The 11,956-nt window shown below is 34.8% G+C and overlaps 1 non-coding gene across 1 annotated transcript; it reads left to right on the forward strand.

Annotated features, from left to right (window-relative positions):
* The first annotated feature begins 5,850 nt into the window (after window positions 1-5,850).
* On the forward strand, window positions 5,851-5,923 carry TRNAK-UUU (transfer RNA lysine (anticodon UUU)). Its single transcript has one exon. It is a non-coding gene; the product is annotated as a tRNA-Lys (tRNA).
* The last annotated feature ends 6,033 nt before the right edge of the window (window positions 5,924-11,956 follow it).

The following is an 11,956-nucleotide window of genomic DNA, read 5'->3' on the forward strand; positions in this document are numbered from 1 at the left end:
GTACATGGAATCTATCATGCTGAGTGAAATAAGTCAGAGGGAGAGAGAGACACACAGAATAGTCTCACTCATCTATGGGTTTTAAGAAAAATAAAAGTCATTTTTGCAACAATCCTGAGACAATGAGAGGGGGGCTGGAACTTCCAGCTCACTTCATGAAGCTCACCACAAAGAGTGGTGAGTGCAGTTATAGAAATAACTACACTGAGAACTACCATAACCATGTGAATGAATGAGGGAACTGAAAAGCCTGTCTAGAGTACAGGTGGGGGTGGGGTGGGATGGAGGGAGATTTGGGACATTGGTGGTGGGAATGTTACACTGGTGAAGGGGGTGTTCTTTACATGACTGAAACCTAATCACAATCATATTTGTAATCAAGATGCTTAAATAAAGATATTATAAATAAAAAAACAAACAAAAAAAAAAGAAAAATGTAGTGCTTAGGATTTAATTTTTTTCATAAGGAAGCAAGACAACTATAAATGAGCATAATTCTGTTTTAATTTCTTTTGTTTTTTCATTTATTTTAATATAAACTATATTAATATTCATATAAGTACATATATACATATAGATGTATAAAATAAATTGTGTTTAATATGCAGATATGTACATATATACATATAGAGAAATGCCATGGCCTGTCTTCATAAGCCCAGACTATGAGCTTGGTGAAGAGAATGTCCCATCTCTTTGACTTCTGTCTCCTGTATGGAGCACTGAGCAGAATTATAATGAGTATAGATGCAAAAAAGCAAGTTGGGATTTAAATCTGTTGACATAAGTAAGAATCTGTTGATTCCTGATGTTCTTACAATGGTTTTGAATCAATTTTAATAGCTTGTTTCTTCATATGCTTATTGCCTTTGTGTTAATTTCCAGATACTTTAAATCTTTAAATGATTGGTTTTCTTTAGTAAGTGTTTGAATTAAACGGTTATTCTTTTTTTGTTTTGTTTAGGTTTGATTTTTGGTTTTTGGGCCACACCCGGTGTCACTCAGGGGTTACTCCTGGCTATGCACTCAGAAATAGCTCCTGGCTTGGGGAACCAAATGGACGCAGGGGATCGAACTGCAGTTCATCCTGAGTCAGCCACGTGCAAGGCAAATGCCCAACAGCTGTGCTATTGCTCCAGCCCCTAAATGGTTATTCTTATGAGGAGTTCTACTAAACTATTCTTTCATTCAAAAAGTCTATAATATGACCTCTGACTTATAAAGCAAAGAATAGTTCATAAACTGTAACATACCATGCATTGATTTTGTTAACTTTTTCCATGCAGTGATGAATAATCTTATCACACTTGGTTTTTTCTTGTTAATGTTAGTAGTGCCTATGATTAGAACGCCTTTCAATAATGTAAATGATAATCCATCATCACTATCCTTTCTCCTGTTTTATCAGGGTTGTAGTCTCTATGACTCCTTATGCTATATATTTGCTAACCTATTTATGATATTACTATAATGCATACCTCCTCTTCTCTCCTTTCACTTATATACATGCCTGGACTTAAAAATTCAACAATTTTGGGGCGGAGAGATAGCATGGAGGTAAGGCGTTTGCTTTGCATGCAGAAGGATGGTGGTTCGAATCCTGGCATCCATATGGTCCCCTCTGCCTGCCAGTGGCAATTTCTGAGCATAGAGCCACGTGTAACCCCTGAGTGCTGCCGGGTGTGATCCAAAACAAAAACAAAAACAAAAAAATTCAACAATTTCAATTTATAAAGCAGTGTGCAAGTCTATTATCCTCCCTAAAAAATCAGTTTCCTGCGGATGGAGATCAATTGATAGATTAAATGCCTTGTATGTGTGAGGCCTGGATTTTATCCTAAGCTCAGGGAGATCCTGATGGCACTCAAGTACTGCTAGCAGAGGCCCCTAAACAGTGAAACATTTTTTTAAATATGTTAATTTATTTATCTAAAAATGTGAATGAAATTAGTGATTATATACAAGGGCTTGTATGAGACTTAAATGAAGTATTGTGTTTAGACCAATGTCTGAAATTTAGTTTACTATTAGTCATTCACTTTTTATTATTTTAATTAATTATTGGTGTTAATTTCTAATAAAAGATAAATGATTTAATCACAAAATCATATGTTCTTATAAAAGATAAGACAAATAAACAATGACACTCATGATGATAACTGTGTTAGACTTAGATTCATAATATTTTGGTTTTGATCTTCTCTCACCTTGAAACATACTGAATTTTACTCACTTCCATCTGTCAGCAGGCAATTAGGATTAAACAATTTTGCTGAATCTTCTCAGCATGTTTTAGAAAAACTACTTTTGATTTTTCTCAAGTAGTGCTATATCTCATTTTCCCAGTTGAATCTTTTTTGATGGTGTCTATACTGTCATATCCCAAATGTAGTAATTCAATTTATTTATTGGATCTATAGGCACATAAATTATTTATACAAGTGCCTGAAGAATATATTTACACAATCCAGGTTATCACTTAAAATAAATGTAAGGTTCATATTTCCCTTTATTTGCTTCAAGTAGTAAGACTTACGTATGATTAATGGCCTAGATACCTCCCGTAGGAATTAACTGGAATTGTTTAAGTGTAACTTTTGTCTGTTACTCTTCAATGTTTGTTGTAAGATCTTAGTGTTTCTTGCTAGTTATTAAGGAAGTAACATAATGTTTGTGTATTTCATGTGAAAAATCTGTCTAGAAACTGTGCTTCCTTGTTTCTATAATGTCTTTATGAAATAATAGAAAGGAATGTGACCAGTTTGAGAGGGCTCAATAAATTTCATCCTTTAACTTCTCTCTCAAATTCGGAAACAAATAACTATGTAAGAAGAAAAAACGAGGAGGCGAGTGGGAAAATAATTTTTTTTAGTTTTGATAGAACTGATATAGAGAATGTCTTATGCCTATGGACAAAACAGATATAAGATACTTTTTGAGCCTCCAAATGCTAAACATTTAATATTATACCACAGTCAGTAAAACTATGAAAACTTTGTTATAGAGGAATATAATTACTATATCTTCCAGCATATAAGATGACTTTTGAAACAAAAAAAAGTCAACCGAAAATTGTGGGTCGTCTTATATGCCAAGTATATCCAAAAAAATGTTTCAATATGTCGCTAAACAAAAATTGTCTGAATATTGCCACAAAACGAATTTTCCAACTCGATCCTGCACCAATCACTGCCAGGCTGCTTGGACTGCCTCTCTAACTCAGCCAATCCTAGCAGGCTTTTGATGCATGCAAATGAGACAATGTTCTGCACCAATCACTGCCAGGCTGCTCGGACCACCTCTCTGACTCAGCCAATGCAAGCAGGCTTTTGATGCATGCAAATGAGACAGTGTTCTGCACCAATCGCTGCCAGGCTGCTTGGACCGCCTCTCTGACTCAGCTAATCCAAGCAGGTTTTTGATGCATGCAAATTAGACGATGTTCTGGACCCGAATCTACACTGTCAAAAGCCTGCTCAGATTGGCCAGAGTCAGAGAGGAAGTCTGTTACAATATACCCTTTGAACCTTTGCTTGTTGTGATTGGCTCACTGTGGCACATGAGCACAGGAACACATGCTGCACATGCAGCACAGGAATGTTCCTCTGATACAACGAATATAGGCCTAAACCTATGTTTTAATTGCAAAATTAGGGGGTCGTCTTATACGCTGGAAAATATGGTAGTCAAATTCATCGAGGAGTTGATTAGAAATAAGATTTGACCTAGAAAATAAAATTGTGCCTGCTTTTCTCCTAGTTCCTTAAACCAAAACCAGTTTCAACTGAACTCATTTAGCGATCAACAAAGTGACTAATTTCTGAATTAGACTATCGTCTACACCTCATAGTCAGCTGTATCCCTCACATCTTCACATCTTTTCCTACATTACTCATCTCCTATTCTTTTGCTAACACTCCTTACTTCTTTAAAGAAAGAGAAACCTTAACAAGAATAAAAGAAAATAATTTAAATAAATAGATGGCAGTAGAAAACGCTTTTATAGTATTTGCAACAGTCCAAAGTGTTGGGTTTTTGTTTTTTTGTTTGTTTTTTGTTTTTTTTGGCCATACCCGGTGATGCTCAGGGGTTACTCCTGGCTATGCACTCAGAAATCACTCCTGGCTTGGGGGACCATATGGGATGCCGGGGGATTGAACTGCTGTCCGTCCTAGGCTAGTGCATGTAAGGCAGAGGCTCTATATTTTGCGCCACTTATCTGGCCCCCAAAGTGTTTTTTTGGGCCACACCTGCTAACACTTAAGGGTTACTTCTGGCTATGCACTCAGAAATTACTTCTGGTTCAGGGGGCCATATGGGATGCCTGGGATCGAACCCAGGTCCATCCTGGGTCAGCACGTGCAGGGAAAACTCCCTACCACTGTGCTATCACTTTGGCCCCAGTCCAAAGATTTTTTTAAAGTATTTTCTCTATAAATGTATGAATATAATTATATGTGATATGATATAATTAGTATCTGATGTTAAAATCTGGGCAATAACTACTAATATTATGTCCATTTTACTTGTGAGGAAATTGAAATGCAGAATGAAAAAGTAATTTGTACTAGATTATATAACTAACTAATGTGGGTCTCAAGGTCAAGCCATATTTTAAAAATTAAGTTGCTTTGGTTCAAAAAGTTTCCAGTCACCAGTCCTTTCTCATAGCCAAGATATTCTCCAGTTTATGTTGCTTTGGGGGTATTCTTAAGTGTAGACCTGTGAACACCACAGCAATTCTTGGCCAACCAGATAGGTGATACAATGCAATAACCTAAAGATATGATGCTACTTCTCTGTCCCTGGTGAAAGAGGTCACCCCAGGACTATAAGTGGCCATATTGCCATGTGATGCTGGGAATGGAAGTGGGTAAGGCACATAAAAGATAAGCATTCTAATCACTCTACTGTCTTTATCCCCACAGCATGTATGTTCTTTACTATCATATATCATACCCTACCAGCTTTCTAGAGAGATAAATGTAGCAAAAAAATTCCAAGTTGCAAATCATAGTAATAATTCTTTAAATTTTAATGACTCCAAGTAAATCATTGAATGATTACAAATAAATGTATAAAAGGTACTTGAAATACATATGAATGTATGCTTGAAATGGCAGAGAAATTTGATTGATTACTTGATTTTGGTAGAGAGTTTAGAAAGTTTAATGCAATTTTTAGAAAGTTTAATCCAATTTTCTGACTTAATAAAATATTTCAGGTTTTTGCATTTCAGAGAGCTTTCATGTGATTGTAGAAGTTTTATATATATATGTACATATATATATATATTTCTTATATCCCACAAATGAGTGAGATTATTCGCTTTGTTCCTCTCCCTCTGACTCATTTCACTCAGCATAATATTCTTCATATCCAGTCATGTATAACAAAGAAAAAAAAGATAGTATGGTAATAATATCCAGAGACAATAGATTTGAGAGCCAAGAGGACCAGTCTATGCAAGAAAGCTTGCCACAAATAGTGCAGCAGTGCAGTTAGGGTAGAGAAGGGCCCACTATGAAAAGGAACTGATCACTCTGAACAAGAACTGGGAGTTGAGAGGAGATAAACTGATATGCACAGTACCATTTCATTAACAATAGTGCAAACTACAATGCCTGAAGGGAAAAACATAAAGAGAGAGGGGAGAAAGAGAGAACAGTAGAGAAAAGGAGAGAGGAGTAAAATGCCTGTCTCAGAAATAAGCAGGGAAAAGATAGAAAGGGAAACAGGGGACTTTGGTGTCAAAAAATGTTCATGGATGAAGGGTGGAGTACATTGTAAGACCGAAACCAATCATAAACAACTTTGTAATTATGGTGTTTAAATAAAATGTTATATAGAGCCCGGATAGCTCATTCGGTAGAGCATCAGACTTTTAATCTGAGGGTCCAGGGTTCAAGTCCCTGTTCGGGTGGGATTCCTTACGCCAGGAGTTGGTCCCTTGCACTGGTATGTGGTGGGCGCTGGGCTGGACAGCTAGCTTAAGAACCCCCGGACAAGTACCCAAAGCAGATTTATCTCAACCTTTTTCAAAAGCGCGCGGGTGCAAATGCGCCCGCGTGACATATGCCCTTTTTAACATAGTCCAAAAATATTCTAATTCTTGACTATTTGTAGGTAAGGAAATGGAATATCCTACGTATGGAGGATAGCACTCAAATAGATCTCTGAAGTCAGTGTCTAAGTAGATGTTACTTTCTATACAGTTGTCCTTTCTGACTACCGAGCCTTAGCCTTAAACATTTTATCTATACAATGTATAGAGCCCTTCTTCTATGTTGCCTTTCCACACCCAGAGACCTCTCTACCCCTCCATATATCAATCTGGATTTGTTATCTCCCCCTTATTTAACCCTGTTTACCCTCAGTTTTTAACTCGCTAGGCACCAAGACCGACCTCCTTCCCAACAGACCACCATCCAGCTCCTCAATGAACGACACCCTCTTGATCCCTCATCTTGTGTCTCAGCAAGAAACCACAACCAATAAGCCTCCTGACTCAAGCTTGTGACCCCTCTCACCCTCTTCAAATAGTGGACGGTTGCATGATACCGGATTCAGCTGCAGCAAAACCCCCAGCTCAAGGACACTATAGGACTCTGAAATGCCACAAATCATATCTTAAACTCTAGACCAAAGTCTGTGATACGAAAAAGTACCTTGGCTTTCACTCCCCACAAGAATATCTCAGAAGACCTAATTGAGAGGCCTATATTGCCTACATTATCTTAATACATTTATAATAATGTATCTTAAGATATGTATTCCTAAACATAAAGATAGCCTCCCCAATCACTTTCTTTTTTCAAATATCTTTTTTTTTCTTTTTTTCTCAATTTTCTTCTTTTTATATATCTCAATTTTATCTGTATATTCTACTTTTATACATACATATTTTCTTTACCCTCACCAGTTTTGGTGCTGCTTGGTCAAAAAACAAGAAAACGTCTTGCCTGGGATAAAAGCTCAGACCACACCACAGATACTGTACGTGTAGCTTACCTGGAATAGCACCAGCAATACAAAAGGACACCATATGTTTTTGTATAGGCACAGTAAATAAGGGGAAAACATGGACTCAGACACAAGATCTTATCTTCTAGGATAAGAACTCACACTTTTTATATAAGGGTGCCTCCCATATTGGACATATGTCATGTGGATACAACTTAGTCTCCACGAGATTGGACAGTGTTAGTTCATTCTCAAATTTCAGATCCCAGACGTAGAACTGAAACAAACCCATGCCACAACACCAGCAACTAAGTTGCGTTGGGAGATATACTTGTGCCAGTGTTAATATGACAACGAGGACAGCGAGGATATGACAACTTGACATAAGACCAGGAGGTCCTATCACATCACCTAACCCTAAGTGGAAATCAGAAGATGTATCGTCCTTTGAACTATGAAAAATAAGAGCACTAACTACAGAAAACTGACTTTGACAACTATGACTGAACAGAACCTACCTGGAGACCATTAAGGAAAACCCTACCCTAGGCTATAGCCCAGGTCTTTTACAAAAATCAAGTCTTCTTAGTACAGAGGCCCAATTCTGACAACAGAGACTGAGCAGAACCATTGGAACCATAATTTTCTAGTCTTCAGCTTAGGGAACGAGCAAAAACATGGAGCACATGATACAGAAAACTGAGCACACCAACAATGGTGGAACAGTACCTATAGAATCTTAAAGACTCTATCCTAGGCCCTGTGCTAGGACCTGCGCAAATACCAAGTTTGCTTGTTATAGTGGCCTTATTTTCTCATCCACAACAGAAAAGAAAGGTTCCTGACACCACAAAAAAAAAAAAAAAAAAAAAAAAACTGGGATATGGCAATGAGAAGGTATGGAGCCAGAAGTTGTTCCCATGACAATATGCTTCAAGAGTGGAGAAATCCTGAATCTCTTAGGCCATGGAAATTTCCTTCCTTCCCCAATACTTGCTGTGCCTATACAAAAAGAAAAAAAAAGTGGGGTAACACAAACCCTGCCACTGCAGCACTTTTTCTGGTGTTGTTTTGTTTTATTTTTTGTTTGATTTTTGATATTATTTTCCTTCTCCTTTTTCTTCCACTTTTTTCTTTCTTTTCCAATTTTGTGGACATTATTCAGTGATTTTTTTTTAGTAGTTGATACTAAATTTTTTCTGCTCTTTTCCTTAACCTTTTAACCTCCAACAGAATAGCATAATTTGAATCATTCAGCCTCATAAATTGAGGGGGGAAAAGAATGATACCAGGACCAGTCATATGAACATGTAGTGTAAATAAAAAAAATGACCAGACTGGAACACCAAACAAAATAGATACCCAACCTATAACAAGCTGTAAGGCAGAGACCATTTGTACTAGGATTCTGGGGGGTAAAGGAGGGAGATGTGGGAGACATGCTGGGAACAAGAGTGGAGGGAGGATAACATTGGTGGTGGGAATGGCCTTCATTCATTGTCACTATGTATCATAAATAATTTTGTGTAATGAACTTCAGTCACAATAAAAATAAATAAATAAGTAAACAAATAAATAAATATTTTACACTCAGAAAAAACTTCTTTACTGTAGTTAAAATAAAACAACAAGAAAAATATAAAATGTTATATATATTTTTAATTTCTAGCCACAGAAAGAGTAGTTTACATTGACCAAAAAAGGGCTGTGGTTTTAAAAGATTTAATTTATATATTTTCAATCCTGTGGTTCATTTTTAATGAGCCTATAACATCTTAGAATTTATATATAAAATATAGTAGTCTATAGAAAAACTTAATCTTATTTATAAAGTATTTTGTTGTCTCTTTTCTATTTAAATTCTGACAATCTTAAAGAAAAATGTCATAAAGTCAGTAATAACTTTTTTCATTTACAAATGTGGAAAAGTTATAATTTATTTAAATTGTTTTTACTTTAATCTGTGAGTTTTTTATTCCAGTAATCTTAAAAATGTTAATTTTACCTTTCTAGCTTTTGTGTTTAGGATTTTTTAGGCTGAATATCTTCCTTTTAATTGATTATAATAAACAGGCTTAAAGATGATATACTTTGTAACAATTTATTAAAATTTCAAATAAATCAGTTATTAGATTTTGCAAAAGTTACTATAGCTTACTTATTATTCGTCTTATGAGTTTCTGAATTGTGTAATTTAAGAATTAATTAACTTTCGATAATTGCTTCCTATAACAACAATTCACATCCTCTATGAAGAATAAATAAATAATAGAGAAATGATTTGCCATCTCTCTGCTTAGAAAAAATGTTAGCATGAAAAGTCCTTTCTCTTTAATGATAAGAAGAACATAATTATTGTTAAAGAAACTTCTAAATTATAATTGTTTTTAAGTTATATTTCATTCAATAGTCCAAGTTTCCCCCTTACACATAAATTTCACTTAGGCCTCTTTTCATAATGGCAGAAATAGTATAGGTGTGTCTAAATGAAACGGATCACTAGAAATGGCCGTGCTATCTCAGCTACTAACTATAGAATTGTTGACCTTTCCTATATCTTTGGGAGTCAACAAATAAAATTAAAATTCTAGATCTACACTAGTTTCAGTTAAATAAAGAAAAATAAAAGAAGGGAAGTTTCCTAGCCATTTTGAAAAAGGTTCTTTCACTTATCGTGTACACACATTACTAGATAGCTTGAAAAGACAAATTACCTAGAATTTATAGTAAAGTAATTTCTTTCCTTGAAGTTGTGATAATGAATCTCTATTATCCAACATCTTTGGTTTACTCTAAGACTTCAGAAAGAGGAACAATGTTTAGAAAGTCTAGTGAAAATAATAAGTACCTTCTTTCTTTTATTCTCATACATATTTTTGCACTTACCTTTGCACTTATTAAAGGATTTTAGAGATGGATGTGCCACATGATAACTTTATTTCTAAGGCTCATTCCTGATTTATATATTGTTTCTAAATTATATATTAAGATTTTAAAAAATAAACAGTTATCATAGAAGTATATAGGCTATATGTTATAACATATGGGTTCTATTATGCACTAGAACCTTAACTGTCAATTAACAAATAAACCGGAGCAAAGATTGGGCATAACTGTTAAACTAAAGGTGACATTCCTCTTTGGAAGAGGTGTTGAGTAACTTTTCCCATCAACATCAAATCTTGAACACTATTGTAACCCTGTTACTTAAACACTAATTTTCAAAATTTGACAGTTCTCAATTTAAAAGCACTCTTTTGCTCCAAAGCCTTTTTCTTTTTATTTTGTTTAAATTTTGGAATAGATTTTCTCAGTGAAGTAAAAATATAATCACCTTTGTCCCCTATTAAACCATGAAAACTTTTCATAGCTATCCAGTCAACTAGTATATGATTCAACTACTATAAACTTGTAATTAACATATATTTTTATAATAGCAATAATATAAGTTATTCATCTTGAATTATCTTTTTGATCTACCAATGTAGTCCAGAACTTTTATAAATTAAATACCCCATAAAAAACATTTCTGCATGTGAGCATAGTATCAGGACTTATGGATGACATCAAAATATTGAAAATGACAAGAGTCTAGTGACAGTTTGATAGAATTAATAGATAAGCATTATATACATACACAAATTTTAATTGTTATAATTAGAAATATAAATTTTAGAGTATGAAGTATATCTACAATTATCACAGAGGTAAATATTGAAAAATGGAAGGTAGTATGCATGATGACATTTGCCATATCAGTAATTTAGAGTTTGTTTGAAATCACCTGAAATGCTGTATTTTAGGCAATATGTTCAAATATTGAGCAAAATACTCATATGTTATAAACATATGCAAATATAGTTGAAGACAGTGGCCATCTCTAGAAAGGGTATGCAAATATTCTTCTTTTAAAAATCTTAGCTTTAAGTGCCAGAACAATAGCACAGTAGTAAGGCATACGGCCAACACAGGATGGACCCCGGTTTGAATCCCAGCATCCCATATGGTCCCCTGAGCCTGCCAAGAGCGACTTCTGAGCACAGAGCCAGGAGTAACTCCTGAGCACCGCCGAGTGTGAACCAGAAACAAAACAAAATATAACAACAAAAAATAGATTGATCACGTATTAAAAATCTTAGGTTTTCAGAGAGTATAGTTATTTTCTTAATTCTAAACTGTTAGTCTTTTCTATTGTATTGATAACTGCACAGGTAGCACAAAACAGTAGTGAGTAAAACTGCTCACACATCAGCAGCATTCAACGCAGTGGTCCCAAATTGTACCCATAGTAACAGATATATATCATTCACAATAAGAGCATCATATTTACTCAGAATACCACTAAAGCAGAAGAAACTAATTTACTAACCTGGGCTGTGTTGCTATTATTTTAACAAGTGACAAAATGAGTGATTTGTATAAAGTACTTTCACTACATTCCAGAGTATTAAGGCTGTCTAAGGGAAATCATTTATGTGATTATTTGAATTACAATTTGGACTAACTAAATTGTTTTAAGCAATATGTTTACTGGGATGTTCACTGCTAAGACATTTACATTATGCCAGAATAAATTATATCTCTATGGATATCATCTCTGCCAGATACTTATGGCAGGAAAATAGTTGTGAATTGATGCTTTAACTAATAGAACTAATTACTAGAAAGTCCATAATGATGCATGGTGTAGGTCAACTTTTACCATGTACTCAGGTACATTATTACCTGTCTTTTCCACCATACTCTGTGTAGAACATAACTGACTCATCTATTTTGCTTATTCTTATATACTAAAATATAATTATTGAATTGTTGAAATGTCAAATGTAGATTTGTTAAATAATTGAGCACTGAATAATGGGAATATAAGTCATTAACAGTTAAAATAGTAGCAATAAAATAGCTATTTCTAGGACAGAGAAATAGTACAATAGGTAAAGCAGTTTCCTAACCCTGGTTCAATTACTGGCACTACATATGGTCCCCAAGCTTC

Source organism: Suncus etruscus, chromosome 3, assembly GCF_024139225.1.
Source record: "Suncus etruscus isolate mSunEtr1 chromosome 3, mSunEtr1.pri.cur, whole genome shotgun sequence".
Taxonomy (NCBI): Eukaryota; Metazoa; Chordata; class Mammalia; order Eulipotyphla; family Soricidae; genus Suncus; species Suncus etruscus.